Here is an 18,778-nt window from a genome sequence, read left to right on the forward strand (position 1 = left end):
GCAGTCCTGTAACTACTACTGCTGTGACTAGTGTGATAATGACGGAGACGTAAAGGAACGAAGAGATGGACCCACTGAACCGTGACAACGATCCTCCCATGGGCGAGCTGACCAGATGGAACCGCCCCCTATACAGGGAGCGTTAGGGGCAGACCCATGAGAGACTATCGCCACGGCAGCTGGAAGACAGGGTGATGATGTGGTACAAGAAGGAAGCACTGAGGACAGGCTGGAGAGTGAAGCAGGGACGGTGCTGTGGAAGCGGACAAGCAAGCAGGACTACGTGGAGGTAGACTGGATGAGGAACTAGGACAGGACCTAGGGAAATAGAGAAAAAAGCACAAGGTCAGGCAAATGAGATGCAGGACAATAGTGCGGCCAAGGTCAGTTGCAAGTACAAATGATCACAAGGCGAGGTTTGGAGGAAGAGGCGGACTAATAAGGCCAGTGCTGTGAGCACTTCTGGGTTGGAGTCCTCCAGGGAAAAGAGAGGAAAAGATAGAGCGGCAGGGAGACTCTCAGAGACGTACGCGCACAGCGCTGAACCGAGCGTGCGCGCGCAGCCGTCGAGAAGCACAGTCCGGGCGCGCACGCAGATGAGAGGATGCCGGACGGGAACCTGCGGCAAAGGAGGCGCGCCAAGGCGCCGAAGACAGGTGAGTGAAAGAGGGAGCAGGGAACCGCGGTGGAAGCGAAGATGTAACAGCAAGTTGTATTTTAGAGGATTATTTTTATTATTGATCAACAACTATGTTCTCAATCAACCCAAAAGACTCACAAATATCAAAGTTTAATATTTTTGGAAGTTGGAGTGTTTTTTTTTTTAGATTTGGCTATCTTAGGAGGATATCTGTTTATGCAGGTAACTATTCCTGTGCAGAATTATTAGGCAACTTAATGAAAACAAAATATATTCCCATCTCACTTGTTTATTTTTGCCAAGTAAACCAATATAACTGTACAAAATGTAAAAATAAACATATCTGACATGCAAAAACAAACCCCCAAAAAATTAGAGACCAATATAACCACCTTTCTTTATGATGACACTCAACAGCCTTTCATCCATAGATTCTGTTAGTTGCTTGATCTGTTTACGATCAACATTGCATGCAGCAGCCACCACAGCCTCCCAGACACTGTTCCGAGAGGTGTACTGTTTTCCCTCCCTGTAGATCTCACATTTTATGAGGGACCACAGGTTCTCTATGGGGTTCAGATCAGGTGAACAAGGGGGCCATGCAGGGCCGGCGTTAGGGGCAGGCAGACTAGGCAGCTGCCTAGGGCCCCCGCTGCCCTAGGGGCCCCCAGCCAGGGGCGGACATACCACTAGTGCCACTGCTCTGGGGCCGAGTGGTGGTCTCTGCAGGCAGGCCCCGTATCATGTAGCATCGGGCCCCTCTCACTCACTCCTGTAATCATGCTAACTCCCAGTGCCAGGGAGAGAGCGGCGCGCGGAGTGCAGAAGTTCAAAAGGGGGGCGTGTCATGCAGGGAGAGACGCTGGCCAATGAACGCTTTCCTCACCAGACTGAGGAGAGCACTCATTGGCTGCTGTCTCTCTGTTCTCCTGCATGGCGCATCCCAAGAGACTGGTGAGTACTCACCTACAGTCAGGGGCCCCGCCGCACAGCACACAGGGAGTCAGGGACAGCAGTGGAGGAACAGCAGGACTTAAGTTGTATCTTCTGCTCTCTCCACTGTTCTGTTCCCAGCAGGCTGCGGCATCTCCTCACTGTGAAGAGATGGGGGAGGAGGCTCACTGCACGGGACAACAGGCAGCACTACTACTGGGATCGGCGCGGCGATCTGGGGAGCCTCAGCGGGCTCATTTCTTGCGGCCTGGTCATAGTGGCCGAACTGTCAGGGTCTTTGTGCCGCTGCTGCTGCATGGTTGCGGTTGGAGGTTGGAAGGCCATGCCAGGGTCCTGCTGCTGTTGCATGGCTGTGGAGCGGAAGGCCATGCCAGGGTCCTGCTGCTGCATGGTGGTGGCCGTGGAGGTCCAAGTAGGAGCAGCAGTTGTCATGGTGGTGGCGGTGGACTGTCCAACAGCACTCGGCATGGTGGTGCTGTAGTGGTGTCCGGCAGTGCTTGGAATGGAGGTGGCCATGCAGTGGTATGCAGCAGAGCTCGGCATTGATGTCAAGCGTGACAGAGTTGGCACAGGTGGATATGCCGCCACTGTCTGCTGAAAATACCGACTCTGCTGCATAGCCTGCACGTAAGCAGGCCTGCTTGACACAAAGCTGGAGATCAGGAGTAAGGTGTTCTGACATGCCCTCAATTTTATTGAAAAAATGATGTGCTGGCCTCTGGAGGTTGGCTTTCATTTGGTCAAGGCTTTTGGTGACCTCCTGGATACGTGTATTCATATTGTTTATGGCACTATCCAGTCGGTCACCCATCGCCTTGAGTCCATTATGAAAAACCGAGCTCAAGTGCAAAAACTCGGGCATGAGTGACCTGTCCGAGGCCCTCTGCCACTGCCGGGAAGAGCCCCCCCCAAAAAAAAGAGGCAGAGGACTGGGACAGGGGAACACCTGATGGACCAGCTTCCTGGTCTCCAGTTTCTGTGGCAGGCCCACTTGCTGCAGCACTGCTAGATGGCTGGGACGGGTCTGTGGCTGTCTGATGAAGGACCACTCCAGAACCAGGATCAAGAGTGCTGCTCCATGTGCTGTGAAAAAAGAAGAAAAAAAAATGAATACCAAAGATTTACAAAACGCCAACTCCTGTGGAATAGAAACATACAGATTATGGCAGTACAACACAACCTAATACACCAAAAAAATACTTACGTTCTCTGGGCAAGGACCGGTCTCAAAAATGCCAGAATGCGGTGGTATTTATATTTTTGAATCCTTGCTCCAGAACCACTAGGAACCCGGCTCTCTTGACGAAGGTCCTTGTTGAAGCGATCCTTCATCGAACGCCAACGTGTTTTGACTTTGAGCACTGTTGGAAAAAACAAAAACAATGGTTAGACAATGGACTTTTGGCCCTGATCACACATCTGTGTGTGATAAGAGAAACTCCTAAGGCCGGCATCACACTAGCGAGTTTTACAGACGTATAAGAGGCACAGAAAATACGCATTGCACATGGTACAATGATTCTCTATGGCCCAGCTCCTATCTGGCGTATTTTACGCATCAGTTTTTTACGGTCTTGTACAGCCGTAGAAAATCGCAGCATGCTGCGTTTGTCAGCGTATTGCGCAAAAAAATACGCCAATGAAAGTCTATGGGGCGAGAAAAATATGGAATGCACACGGACCATGCGTGTGACTTGCGAGAAATACGCAGAGGTGTTCTATAGAAAAGCCGGTAATTCAGTGCAGTGTACAGTAAAATCACACCGACATGTGAGAATAGAATAGATAGAATAAATGTCTACACATAGTATAGGTATATATATATGTCATTGAGACACACAGATATATATGCAGCGCCCCAGAGTCCTGGTCGTTGCAGTACTGTGGCTCCGCCACTATGGGGAGCTATGGTGCGTCCGATGGCACTGAAGGAGTTCATCTGATCAGGTATCACAGACACCAATACATTTCACAGCCGGGCCTCCGGGGGGAGCTAAGGGTGCTATTCATTAGGCCACTCCCCACCATAGTGGGTAAACTGGGGGTCAGGCAGGAAGTTAGATCAGAAAGCTGACTGGGTTGGAACCAGGCAACACCTTGTGGCAGAGGGTGTTGTAGGGGAAGACACAGTAGGGTCTCTGTCAGGGGTGGGATCCTGACAGAGGCTTGGCAACGAGAACGAACGTAACGGGACCGTGCCTGCTCCGGGTAGCGGCGGTGCCCAAGAAAGGATTAGAAGAGAGATAGATTGTGCTGAGTGAGAAACGGGATCACGCAAAGGAGAAATACCAGTAGGAGTCGTGCTGTAAGACCGAAGCAACATCCTACTGAGGCGCACTACCGGTGGCCGGAACGCCGAGGGAGTAGAATAACATTCAGCTTCAAGCAATACTCCAAACAGCGGCAGGGCAGTCAGTCTCAGGCGGGCTGTCTAACTCAAATCACCTATGAAGTCTTGGGAGGCAATTGTGGGAGAGGGGCGTCTCTAGGGTCCCGGAAGAACTCCAGGCCTACCCGTCAAACGGGTGCCGTTCCTACCCGAACCTCAGGGAGGGACGGAGGATTAGCAGAACATCATCTAGTCGAGTTGTGAGGGAACATCAGAAACAGACACAACAGTTGTGGGGTACTTTCCGTAAGCACAGCAGGGAAGGACTACAACACATAGCGCTAGGGGGAAGGCACAGATTTCCTCCTGTGAAGAGAACTCTGGAAGTGTCATTGGACCGGCCGGACTTGCGCAGCCTGGTGAGCCGTATTCTGGATTGAGGACCCAGAGATCTTCAGTAAAGAGGTAAAGAGACTGCAACCTGGTGTCCTCATTATTTACCGCGACCTGCACCCCACAACTGCACCGTTACAACACCCCTTATTGCACCGGACGTCCCCCACTGACAGGCAGGGCCACGGACCGGGTCTAGCCACCGTGACAACCCCAGAACTGAGACTCAGAGGCCCGGCTCCGGGTACCCCTCGGCCCTGCGGCGGTGTGGGGGCGCTCCAACTTGGCGTCACGAACAGGATCTACTTAAGCCTGAAGAATCATGTCATGTGTGCCTTGGAACTGTGATTTATTGTGCTTGGACTGTGACTTATTGCAAAGACTGTGTATGGCCACTTGCCGCCAGAAGTTCCCGCCAAAACCGCCGCCATTACAGCGCTAAGGAGAGCGCAGGAGAAGAAGAAGGGCGTGGAAGTGGGCGTGAACAAGCTGAAGAGCGCGAAAGACAATGGCCGCCCAGTCTAAATATCTCGGCCCCTTGAGGACGTCTCCGTCAGCAACCGAGATCCGCCTCCTGATCCTCAATGGTGGGCAGAGACAGAGAAAACGAAACCGCCCACGAAGGAGAGAGCGGGAAAAGGACCAGGAAGAAGGAGTGAGCGACATGGAGGACGCCATGGCGAGCCGCCCGGAGCCGGAGCGTGGGGTCGGAGCAGAGGACTCCCCCAGCCACCCGGAGGGGCACCGCAACCAGGCCTCCACCGCTGATGCTGAATTCCTGCAGGCCGGAGTGGACGAGCTCAGCGACCGACCCCGGCGGGCGCAGCTGAGCACTGAGGCCGGGTGGAAGAAGGCCATCATCAGGAGCCTCACCAGACATCTGTCGGCAGCCTCATCTGGTCCGGAGCAGGAAAGAAGTTCCAGCGCTCCGAAGCCAGAAGGCAAGGCCCTGCCGGAAAACGAGATGCTGCAAACGGAGATGACAACGCCGCAGCGCAAGGCCCTGCAGCCAGCATTCCAGACCCCCGCGGAGGCAGAGCAGACCGGCACCGGAGGGACCGCATCTGAAGCAGGTATGAAGGACGACCCTGCCCTGATGACTGACACCACTCCCGCGACTGCTAGTGCCACAGCTGCTGACTCCGTTCCAGTGACTGATCTTGCAGCAGCCGCTACCTCTGCTGCAGCAAATGCCCCTACTCAAGCTGCGCAGACCTCCATCGCTGTGTATGACCTAACCGTACATGAAAGACGGATTAACGGCGTTTGTCCAGCACTGGGTGCAACCCTGGACTTCACCCTTCCCGGGCCAAGAGGGATTAAGTGCCAGGTGCAGCCCTGGAAGCCGTCCAACTAAACCTCGGAAACCTGAAACTGTACATAGTTAACTGTTTGTTTCCCTGCTTTTTGCTACTTTAAACCCGACCTGGGTTATTCTTAAAGGGATCCCTTTGTTTACCCGGGATCCCTTCTTCTGCTTTTTGTTTTGTTTCCTGTTTATTCATCACTGAAAGAACTGCTGGATCATGAACAGTGCATTATACAAACTTCTTGTACATAGTTCACACCTTCTTAAGGGTGTTTCCTACTGGTTTTACTTAGAAAGAGACTCTTTGCGAAGATACCGCACCGGAGCCTTTGCTGAGTATGGACTGGTAGCTAGAGAACAAATGCTACCTCCTGAAGACTTGGTCCCTTCTTAAAGGGGACATCCACGTGTATATTTGAAGAATCGTATTGCTTTAAGATTGATGGATAGCAATAATGTCTTGATGAGCGAAAGTGATGATAATTCTTACATGTAAAAGTTATATGTATTTGATTGGTTAAATGTAGAGAAATGCAGATGATGTTTCCAGAAAGAAAATAGTAATGAAGATTGATGTTATAAGGGGATAGTTGAGAATGTTGATAAGAAACTAGGGATAGAAGGTAAACCCTGAGTCCTCCATAGTAAGTTAGTTATTGTAAAGAAAGAGTTAATAATGTGTTACAGAAGACAGAAAGTGAACCCGTAGGGGTTGGGTAGTGAGTCCTCCTAGGAGCCATACGTAGACAGCTCAGTGCTTCTAAAACTGAAAGTAATGTTATGTTCTATACTGTGTATAGTAGTTGAAAAGGCAGTAGGCCCTGGCTGAACGGGGCGGTCCTGTAACAGAAAGGAGAGGCAGTAGGTCTGGTGCCGATAGGACAGGCGGTCCTGCAGATTTAAAGAAGGAGAATGAAAAAGTTAAAATACCTTATAATGTGATTATAGGAAGGTCTTTAGTGGACTAAGAGTGTATGTCCTTAAAGGCAAGGTTAAATTATTGTTCAACAATTTTTGCACTTAGTAGAATACCCGGTTGGGTAAGGAAAGTTAATTATAGCATGTTGCTATGATATTTAACCATGTTTTGTAACGTTCAAGTGTCCTCACCTCCCATAAAGGGAAGCTTGTTCAAGTAAACTTATTGTTATTGCACTCAACCAAACTGTATGTCTTTTTGCTAAACTTGTATTGTTGTTTTCTTCCCAGTCCCGGAGTACTGTGTTTAACCAGGGGGGAGTGCAGCGCCCCAGAGTCCTGGTCGTTGCAGTACTGTGGCTCCGCCACTATGGGGAGCTATGGTGCGTCCGATGGCACTGAAGGAGTTCATCTGATCAGGTATCACAGACACCAATACATTTCACAGCCGGGCCTCCAGGGGGAGCTAAGGGTGCTATTCATTAGGCCACTCCCCACCATAGTGGGTAAACTGGGGGTCAGGCAGGAAGTTAGATCAGAAAGCTGACTGGGTTGGAACCAGGCAACACCTTGTGGCAGAGGGTGTTGTAGGGGAAGATACAGTAGGGTCTCTGTCAGGGGTGGGATCCTGACAGAGGCTTGGCAACGAGAACGAACGTAACGGGACCGTGCCTGCTCCGGGTAGCGGCGGTGCCCAAGAAAGGATTAGAAGAGAGATAGATTGTGCTGAGAGAGAAACGGGATCACGCAAAGGAGAAATACCAGTAGGAGTCGTGCTGTAAGACCGAAGCAACATCCTACTGAGGCGCACTACCGGTGGCCGGAACGCCGAGGGAGTAGAATAACATTCAGCTTCAAGCAATACTCCAAACAGCGGCAGGGCAGTCAGTCTCAGGCGGGCTGTCTAACTCAAATCACCTATGAAGTCTTGGGAGGCAATTGTGGGAGAGGGGCGTCTCTAGGGTCCCGGAAGAACTCCAGGCCTACCCGTCAAACGGGTGCCGTTCCTACCCGAACCTCAGGGAGGGACGGAGGATTAGCAGAACATCATCTAGTCGAGTTGTGAGGGAACATCAGAAACAGACACAACAGTTGTGGGGTACTTTCCGTAAGCACAGCAGGGAAGGACTACAACACATAGCGCTAGGGGGAAGGCACAGATTTCCTCCTGTGAAGAGAACTCTGGAAGTGTCATTGGACCGGCCGGACTTGCGCAGCCTGGTGAGCCGTATTCTGGATTGAGGACCCAGAGATCTTCAGTAAAGAGGTAAAGAGACTGCAACCTGGTGTCCTCATTATTTACCGCGACCTGCACCCCACAACTGCACCGTTACAACACCCCTTATTGCACCGGACGTCCCCCACTGACAGACAGGGCCACGGACCGGGTCTAGCCACCGTGACAACCCCAGAACTGAGACTCAGAGGCCCGGCTCCGGGTACCCCTCGGCCCTGCGGCGGTGTGGGGGCGCTCCATATATATATATATATATATATATATATATATATATATATATATATATATATACACTCACCGGCCACTTTATTAGGTACACCATGCTAGTAACAGGTTGGACCCCCTTTTGCCTTCAGAACTGCCTCAATTCTTCGTGGCATAGATTCAACAAGGTGCTGGAAGCATTCCTCAGAGATTTTGGTCCATATTGACATGATGGCATCACACAGTTGCCGCAGATTTGTCGGCTGCACATCCCAAAGATGCTCCATACAAGGCAGGATGGATCCATGCTTTCATGTTGTTTACGCCAAATTCTGACCCTACCATCCGAATGTCGCAGCAGAAATCGAGACTCATCAGACCAAGCAACGTTTTTCCAATCTTCTACTGTCCAATTTCGATGAGCTTGTACAAATTGTAGCCTCAGTTTCCTGTTCTTAGCTGAAAGGAGTGGTACCCGGTGTGGTCTTCTGCTGCTGTAGCCCATCTGCCTCAAAGTTCGACGCACTGTGCGTTCAGAGATGCTCTTAGGCCTACCTTGGTTGTAACGGGTGGCGATTTGAGTCACTGTTGCCTTTCTATCAGCTCAAACCAGTCTGCCCATTCTCCTCTGACCTCTGGCATCAACAAGGCATTTCCGCCCACAGAACTGCCGCTCACTGAATTTTTTTTCTTTTTCGGACCATTCTCTGTAAACCCTAGAGATGGTTGTGCGTGAAAATCCCAGTAGATCAGCAGTTTCTGAAATACTCAGACCAGCCCTTCTGGCACCAACAACCATGCCACGTTCAAAGGCACTCAAATCACCTTTCTTCCCCATACTGATGCTCGGTTTGAACTGCAGGAGATTGTCTTGACCATGTCTACATGCCTAAATGCACTGAGTTGCCACCATGTGATTGGCTGATTAGAAATTAAGTGTTAACAAGAAGTTGGACAGGTGTACCTAATAAAGTGGCCAGTGAGTATATATATATATATATATATATATATATATATATATATATATATATATATATTTATGTTTAATACAGCGCAAGATAGCTTAAAAGCCGGTAATTCAATTGCCGGCTTTTGCTATCTCCTTCCCAAACCCGACAGGATATGAGACATGGATTACATACAGTAAACCATTTCATATCCCTTCTTTTTTACATATTCCTCTTTACTAATGTTAGAAGTGTATGTGTGTTAAATTTGGGGGCTCTAGCTGTTTAAATAAAGGGTTAAATCACGGAAAAAATTGGCGTGGGCTCCCGCGCAATTTTATTCCGCCAGAGTGGGAAAGCCAGTGACTGAGGGCAGATATTAATAGCCTAGAGAGGGACCATGGTTATTGGCCCCCCCTGGCTAAAAACATCTGCCCCCAGCCACCCCAGAAAAGGCACATCTGGAAGATGCGCCTATTCTGGCACTTAGCCTCTCTCTTCCCACTCCTGTGTAGCCGTGGGATATGGGATAATAAAGGGTTAATGTCACCTTGCTATTGTAAGGTGAGATTAAGCCAGGTTAATAATGGAGAAGTGTTAATTAAGACACCTATCCATTATTAATCCAATAGTAGTAAATGGTTAATAAAACACACACACATTAGGAAAAAGTATTTTAATGAAATAAAGACACATGGTGTTGTAATATTTTATTATACTCTCAATCCAACTGAAGACCCTTGTCACCTGTAACAAAGTTAAAATAAAAAACAACAATATCCCATACCTTCCGTCGTTCAGTCTTGTCCCACGATGTAAATCCATCTGAAGGGGTTAAATTAATTTACAAGCAGGAGCCTGCTAATGGCGAGGAATATGCAAAAATAAAGAGATATGAAATAGTTTACTGTATGTAAACAATGTCTCATATATCATGTCGGGTTTGGGAAGGAGATAGCAAAAGCCGGCAATTGAATTACCGGCTTCTCTGCTATCTAGACATGACATACGGATCACTATTTCTGCGTATTACGGCTGCAAAAACGGACCGTATTTTCATACGCCTAGTGTGACGCCGGCCTAAGAGTTTCTCTCATCACACACGGTTGTGTGATCACGGCCAAGGTCACTGCTGTATCACACTGCATTGCAATACTTACAAAATGCATTTCGGACCCGAGTCGGGGCGTTGTCTCGCCATCCCACATCGCTTTGGCCACCTCATTCCATAGCCGCCGGATCGTCTCGTTGTCCGAGTGCTGCGGAACCCGGATGTCCCAAAACGGGACTCCCTCATGGACCAGGGAGATTAGGAGGTCATTTTCAATGAAGTCCTCATCCCGTTCTGGAACCTAAAAAATAAAAAAAGACATTAATGTTGGAGAGATTAACATAAGGAAAAGAAAGAAAACAGACACAGAAAACTGGCATGAATATTGAAAGTCAGGAGAAAAAAAAGGAGTCAAGAAGAAAAAGGTAAAGAAAGAGGAAAGTAAAGAAATGAACATTCAAGAATAGTAAAGTGAGGATACATAAATAGTCAGCCAGGTATACTTGCCCGCTGCCGCCTTGCCACCCGACCGTGAACCCACTGCTCCTGCTCAGCCTCTGCCGCAGTGGAAGAACTGCTCTAAAAAAAGGAAAAAAAAATTGTCACATGTGTAGATGTGACAGTGAATACTTACCAATCTGAGGAGGCGAGTACTCACTTCACTGACATGTTCGGCTTGTGCAGGCCCAGAACGTTCCTCCTCAGAAGAAGATGACATTCTGATGCATGCAGAAAGAAAAAAATGGCAGAAATTAGGACATATAGAGACAGAAAATAGAAAATAAAGACATTGGCATTGATACTCACATTGTTCAGAGTGTTGACTCTTCCTAGGTTCCTGCATCTGTCTGCTCTTGTTCCCAGTCTGCTGAGTTGTGGACTGCAAATGCCCACTCCCTCCTTCTATCAGTTTGTATGTGGGGGGTGGCTAATCAGTGTCTAGACATGTTTTCCTGTGGTGCAATGCATGCGTTCACAAACGCAAGCAAACGCATGTGCTTGCGAATGCATGCGTTCACATAGACCGTAATGCGTTTTTTTGCCACATTCCTTCTGCTAACAACCGCATACGTTCCTAGGTGGCAAATTGACGCCTCTAAAATTACTACATGTAGCGTTTACCGCGCCAAACCGGAGACGACGAAACGCTAATGTTAAAGATAGGAATACACGACGCATGCGGATAATTGCGGCACAAACGCTGTGGACACAACCGCAAATGTGAAACCAGCCTAAGGCATACCCCCAGAGAGTGCTGCAGATCGTTGTGCAAGTCTGCTGGAGAAATGGAAGAACTTTTGGAGAAGGTTGTGCTCAATCAGCAAAGGATTCAGCAAAAGATTCTTCAGCAGCAGGAGATGCAGTTGCAGCAGCAGAGGCAGCAGGAGGCACTGCAGTGGAAGCTAGTGAGTCGCCCGCCAGGGCCGTGGGGTACCCGGTACCGGGTCCGGTGTTCACAGGGGGATGTCACAGTGGTGACCCTGTCCGTGGCCCTGGGTGCCCATGTAAAAGGGAAATTGAATAAAGTTTATGTTCGTGATGCCACCTGTGGTATTCGGTCAGTGGGGACCGACGCTGCTTTAAGAGGTCCTCTGGGGTGGTGTTATGGCAGCTAGATGGTATAACTTACCACAGGTGAAGTATATCCCCAGGGCTCCCGGTGTGTAGATGGAAGATGGTGAATGGTGCAGTAAAGAATGAGGACACAGGGGTGCAGTCTCTTTAAGTGGTTTACTGATGGTAGCAGGCAGCCACAGTCCAGGGCACCAAATCACAGGTACAGGCAGGGTCCGGCCAGCTTGGAAGTGAATCAAGAGTTCCCCTTTACCAGGTGGAGATGAAAGCCTTCCTCTAGCGCGGTGGTGTTGTAGTGCCTTACTGCCTATGGTTTCTGATAAGGTCCTCACAGTTCTTCTCTGTCCCCCATATAGGATAGGACACAAACCCATATGACAGGTGACTCGGGCCTTTTTATAGGGTCTCTATCATGACCGGGCTCTATGTGTCACTGTGCCTGCTGGGTATTAGGGCAGACAGGTAACTTGCTGTTCAGCTGTCCTGTCGGTCTCTGCTGTAAGTCTTAGAGTCCCTTACAACCTCGGTGTTCCAGCTACCGGTGATCTGCGCTTCAGAGGGAGAAAGTTCATTAGCAGCAGTCCTCCCCTGATGTCACTTTACTGTGCTTCGCTCTCCTACACGCTAACTGAAAGATGTTCTTTCCTTCTGTATGTCTCTTTCTCCAGGGGTTGTAGTACTTCAGACTACAGGGTCCCATTCAGACCTTTTGACACTCTATGTCTGTCTGCACTCTTCTCTATAACTCACTTTCTGACCCTTTTTCCTCCAAATCAGAATTTATATAGGGAAGCCACCCATAAACAGGGTGTGGGCTCCCCCTTCTGGTCTGGAGTGTGAACATGTTGTGTGCATTGTGATACCTGATAGAGATATACTTCATCGCTTCCAAGCGTAACATCACTCTCCCCATGAGGAAAGCAATGTCACTTTGACGACCAGCACCCTGGGGCATCACACTAGCAGAGCTTCAGCATGTTAAAAAGGAGACCCCTAAAGTGAGGGGCGAACAGCAGAATCTTGAAGAGACCCCAAAGGTAAGGGGCGATCATTGGGTGTACCAGTGGTCCTATGTAGAGACTCGGCCTGCCAGGTCTCAAGCAAATGACTTATTGCAATTGGTGGAGGAGTGGCTCCAGCCTGAGTTTTTTTCTCTGTACTAGATGATAGAGAGTCGTGGCTGACCGGATGGTGCGGGCTCTTCTGACCCATGCGTTGGGTCGGCCTGAGGGACCTAGGCACCCTGGAACTGCTGATAGAATTGATTGAGCGGTATAAACCCACTCAGGATATTGTACCAGAGCCCGGGCATGGGGCTAGTAACTGGTGACATCTGAGCCCATGGTTTGCGGGAATGGAGCGCCCCCACACGTAAGGGCAATGGGGTACTCGGTACCGGGTCTATCTCTCTCGGTTCTGGGGATGTCAGGGTGGCCCAACCCGGTCCGTGGCCCTTCTGAGGGGCATCCACTTAAAGGTGTAGTTGTTTGTACGGTGTTCGTGACGCCACCTGTGGTATTCAGTCAGGGTGACCGATGCTGCTAGGGGTCCGCTGGGGTGATGGAATGGCAGCTAGATGGTGTACCTTCCCACAGGTGAAGTATGCCCCCAGGGCTTCCCAGAGGTGGTGATGGTGGTCGTCGTAAGGCGCAATGAATAACGAGGACACAAAGGTTGCAGTCTCTTTACCTTTTACTGAAGACTTCGGAGTCCACAGTCCAGAGTACCGTTCACAGGGCACACCGAGTCCGGCCGGTCCGAAGGCACATCCAGAGTTCCCTTATCCAGGTGGAAATCAATAGCCTTCCTACAAGCGCCTGTGTGTTGTAGTACCTCCCTGCTGAGCACCACGGGATAGTCCTCACAACTTTCGTGGATGTTTCTGATGTTCTCTCTCTCTCTCTGACCCCCAGATGATATGGATAGGACAACCCGTATGATGGGGTAGGCCTGGAGCTATTTTATAGGGACCCTAGAGACGCCCCTCTCCCACATTTTGCCTCCGTGTCTTCATAAGTATTAAGGGTGGGCAGCCAACTTGGAATCAACTATCCTGCCGGTCTCTGAAGTAACGCGTAGAGCCTATTACTCCCTCGGTGTTCCGGCCACCGGCTACGCGCCTCAGAAGGAGGCTGCCGATCTTGAGGCAGAACTCCTCCCGGTATTATCTCCTTGTGCTGTGACTTAGTTTCTCACTCTCCACAATATACTTTGCTTCGTGTCCTTTCTTAGGATGCTGCCGCAATGAAGTGCAGGCGCAGCTCTGTAACGTTCTATCTCGTGCTTGGTCTCTGTCAGGATCCCACCCCTGACAGGGACCCTCTGTCTGCAGCTCGGATGTTCCTCCTTCTCCCTCTGTCTGCCTGACAGGTCCTCTCTGGGTCTAACCCAGGCAGCTTCTGACTAACTTCCTATCCAACCCACCAGTTTTACCCATGTGTGAGGAGTGGCCTAGTAGATAGAACCTTTGCTCCCCCAGGTGGACTGGAGTGTGAAGTGTAGTGTGTGACTGTGATACCTGGTCAGGTGAACTCCTTTAGTACCATCAGACGTAACATCACTCCCCCTGGTGGAAGAGCGACATTACTGCAACGACCAGGATTCTGGGGCGCTGCAGGAACACATGCCATGAGTCTATGTGTGCTCAGCCAGTAGGTACCATCACTACGGGCACTGTTGGCAACAAACTCCGATTGTTCCAGGTACTCGTGAACGGGTGCCCAACAGAGTCTCTCCTAGACCCGGAGAGTAAAGTGACTCTGGTCCATTGGTCCCTTGTTGCCGGGGACAACACCAAAGGACAGAAAGTGGAGGTGATGGGTATCTATGGGGAAATCCGGAAGTACCCGACCGCAGAGGTCAATTTTTCCACACCATGTGGGGACTTTAAACAGGTGGCGGGAGTGGCAAAGACCCTTCCATTTGGGACTGTGTTGGGGAGAGACTTGCCCCTGTTTTGGTCCCTGTGGGAGACCAGGGTCTACCCTCTCATGGAAAATGTTGTACCGGGTACAGAACCCAAAGATGTTGAGATACTTGCCATATGGGTCACCATCCTAGAAACAGAGTGTAATTCCGATAGGCTCCCCCTAGACGTAACGGTAGAAGAAATTGAAAATGTTGTTTCGGGCATAGAACTGAAGATGCTAAGATGGCGGTTAAGGATAGTGTAACCCCGATAGACTCCCCCTAGAGGTTGTGGCAGTAGAGGTCGTGGGGACCCCATTGAACCCCGAGCTAGAGGTGTTCCCTGGTAAGGTCGGGACAGCTCAGATCCAGGGTCCCACGGAGATACAGGTATAAAAAACACAGGTATGAGAAGAGCCGAGAGTCTATGGTCGTGGAGGCTACTGGGGACATGCGCACACGGAACCCTCTGGCACCGGTCAAGGATGTGGCCAGGGGTCAGGTTAAATTAGATAGAGCACTCGCGAGACAGAAGTGTCGGGAGGCTCAGGTTCGGGTATGACATAATACAGACATATACTCGGAGTTTCCGGCGCGGTCTGTGGCGTTTCAACATGACATAGTCACCGGGGTAAGGGTACGGAGTAAACGGTACCAAGGGCCCGAAGGCCAGTGTTTAGGTGACAGGATGTGCTGCGGGGTTAGTGAACCCAAAACTCACAAGGTCGAGACCACCCAAAACTGGCCCAAACCTACTGTAAAACATGAAAGTGAGAATGTCGTCAGTGATGGACACTGGTGGTGGGTGGTCCCGGAAGGAAGTATGGAGGAGAAACGCAAAGGGGAGGGACGCATGTGCCGATCGATGGTTCAGGTCCCTACTTTGGTTTCTTAGTGTAGTGTCAGACGGGGATGTCACAGGGGTATGCAGATGCCCTGTCTCGCGCCCATGTGGGATGACAAGTGATCAACCCCACAGGTATGAACAGGGGCAGGGGATATGTGAGACAGTGACCCCTGTTACAGCTAGGGGGCGCTGTTTGTTCTCCCCAGGATGCGCACAGAGGTGTTGAGGCCATGAGGGGGCGTTACAGTCGCAGCTGTGGCTGTGATTACAATTGTTAAAAGCCCTGTAGTATAGAGGTTTTAGATTTGAGTCTGAGGAGTCTGTGGACAACTGTGAGTTGTCAGGCCAGAGTGAAGCCTGACAACTCACAGCATACACAGTGGTGCTGCTGTCCATGGGGACAGGTCTTGTGCCTGGAGGCGAACCGGAGGTAGACTGTTCTGTGCCCAAAGGAAGGACCAGCGTGTGTCACAGCTGCAGACAGGAGGATGTCAAGGTCCGTGTACGGCTGTGAGCAGAGACTGTGATACAGTGGTGCAGGACACCCATGGAACTAGTCAGAGGAGGGCTAGCATGTGTAGTGACTGCAATATAAAGATATAGTGTGAAGATAACGCATTAAAGAGACTTTTAAGTTTGAACTTTGTGGGTCACTGCCTCTTCACTGCTACCGATGCCTTACACCCTATTGTTACACATCCCAAATATATAACTTTCACACCTATGTCACTACTTGGGGTGGATTTATTCCATCTTGAATCACTCTCTGATACACAAAGGAGCACATGGTTTCAGACAAAGGACTGATTTTCTGCTCACTCCTGCATTCAAGAGGGAGGGGGGGACAGAGTCCCACAATGGAGTTTCACCTTACAGCTGTATTGTCAGCAAGGAGCAAGAGCTGGGAGGAAGGGGGGTCGGAAAGCCCACAGCATGTGTCTGTACTCAGCTTTAATGGACGTAGCAGAGCTCAGTGTGCGTGATCATAGACAATCAAATACATCATATTCCTGACAAGGTTATGCGCCAGGAGATCAATGACATGTTACAGCTGGGGGTGATTCAACGGTCCAAAAGCGCATGGGCCTCACCTGTAGTCCTTGTGCCAAAGAAGGATTGGATCACCCGGTTCTGCGTGGACTACAGGGGATTCAACGCCATCACAGCCCCTGACACGCACCCAATGCCGCGCATCGAGGAGCTGCTTGAGTGGTTAGCTGGCACAAAATATCTGTCCATTATGGATTTGAGTCGGGGATACTAGCAGATTCCCCTGAGCCCCACAGCCAGTACATAGCAGGCAGCCTTTCGGGCGACTAATTATCCTAGATGCAGTTCCCTAACTGACCTGAGGGTAAGGGGGGGCGCCAGAGAGCTGCAAGTTCCAAACCGGAGCTGGGAAGTGGGATATAGATAAATCCCCTTCAGAAATGAACCTGGGCTAGCAAAACAATCCCGTTCATTACAGTACTTATAAGCACATGCACTTTATTACCATTATTATACCTCAGAATCAGCACACGTCACTTTTTTACATCTGGAGCGCCAGAGAGATATACAGAGCAATGTCTTGATTTATATTATTGTTTTGTTCTCCACCGCTTTGGTATAATATTTTGCAGCAATTTTTTGTCCCTTGTGTTGTGCCCCCATAAAATTCTGGTATTGTGCCCTACCTTATTATTTTGTATAATTTTCAATAAAATTCTGTTTTTATATCTAATTATTGGACGTATTTTGTTTTTTTTCTTCGTTTTTGATTTCTGTTTTCCTGACTTGAGCTTTGGATTATCCATGGATGCACAATTGGTGGTGATGGTATTCTATACTTGATATTGTTTATAGCCACAGATGTTCTATGTGCATTTTGCCTTAAGGTTCTCTAACTGTGTATCGTAAGTGACTCCTGTATTTTGTATGTACCCCATTGTCACGTACAGCACCATGGAGTCAATGCTGCTATATAAATAAGGATACAAGGCAGCATTCCCATCTATCTGCTCATGCTCTAGATGGAAGCATCTCCAGAAGCCCAAATCTGCAAATCTTGGACCCGAGGGAGGGGTCAGCACTGATAATGATGGTCCTCACTGAATATTACGACACCCCACCTCTGGTGGGACCATCTCATGTGTATGGGGCAGTCATGACGATTTCATCATGCCAGGAGTTTTAGCGCTGGAGATAAGTTATTGTCAGGCATGTTTGGAGGAGGCCGGAGATGTCAGTAGGGCGAGAGCTGTACTTACTCCACTCATCCCATGTAATCACCTTTCCCATTGTCACTCGCTCGGCTGCCATCCACTGCCTCCAGTGTTTCTGAATTACATTGAAGCCCATTTTGAACTGTTAGCATAATTTTCCTGTGTAATTATCCCGTCATTATCAGCTACTTCACACATGCATGATGATTACATTCCACACGGGCAGCGCAGTCCTCAGTCCTCAGCTTGCTGCGAGGAGCTGCTGGGCTTAACCCCTTATCCATAGCTGACTTTGAAAAAAGAGAGATGTGTCACAGTCATTAGTGTCCCCTCATCTCCCCTTGTGTCAGTCATTACTGTCCCCTCATCTCCCCCTGTCTCTGTCATTAGTGCCCCCTCATTTCTCCGTGTCTCTATAATTCGTGTCCCCTCATCTCCCCGTGTGTCAGTCATTAGTGTCACCCCATCTCCCCATGTGTCAGTTATTAGTGTCCTCTCATCTCCCTGTGTGTCAGTCATTAGTGTCCTTTCATCTCCCCGAGTGTCAGTCATTACTGTCCCCTCATAGCCCTGTGTGTCATTCAGTAGTCTCCTTAGTTCCCCATGTGTAAGTCATTAGTGTCCACTCATCTCCATGGGTGTTAATAATAATAATCTTTATTATTATATAGCGCTAACATATTCCTCAGCACTTTACAGTTTTGCACACATTATTATCGCTGTCCCAGATGGGGCTCACAATCTAAATTCCATAACAGTATGTTTTTGGAATGTGGGAGGAAACCGGAGTACCCAGAGGAAACCCATGCAAACACGGGGAGAACATACAAACTCTTTGCAGATGTTGTCCTTGGTGGGATTTGAACCCAGGACTCCAGAACTACAAGGCTGCAGTGCTAACCACTGAGCCACCGTGCTGCTGCGTTAGTCATTAGTCTCCACTTAGGCTACGTTCACATTTGCGTTGTTGGGTGCAGCGTCGGCGCCGCAACGCAAAACGCATGCAAAACGCTGCTTTTTTTGACGCACGCGTCCAATTTTGGCATGATTTTCGGCGCAAAAAAACTGCATCATGCAGCGTCCTCTGCGCCCTGACGCTTGCGCCAAAAATGACGCATGCGTCACAAAACGCAAGACAACGCATGTCCATGCGCTCCCATGTTAAATATACGGACGCATGACGCATGCGCCGCTGAACCTGCGCCCGACGCAACGCAAATGTAAACGTAGCCTTATCTCCTTGTGTGTCAGTCATTAGTGTCC

At 49.6% G+C, this 18,778-nt stretch overlaps 1 protein-coding gene across 2 annotated transcripts in view; it reads left to right on the forward strand.

Annotated features, from left to right (window-relative positions):
* The window catches only part of NPR1 (natriuretic peptide receptor 1), a 381,588-nt gene that overhangs the window by 222,783 nt on the left and 140,027 nt on the right, over positions 1-18,778 (forward strand). The window lies entirely within an intron of this gene.

The sequence above is a fragment of the Ranitomeya variabilis genome, chromosome 1 (assembly GCF_051348905.1).
Source record: "Ranitomeya variabilis isolate aRanVar5 chromosome 1, aRanVar5.hap1, whole genome shotgun sequence".
NCBI lineage: Eukaryota > Metazoa > Chordata > Amphibia > Anura > Dendrobatidae > Ranitomeya > Ranitomeya variabilis.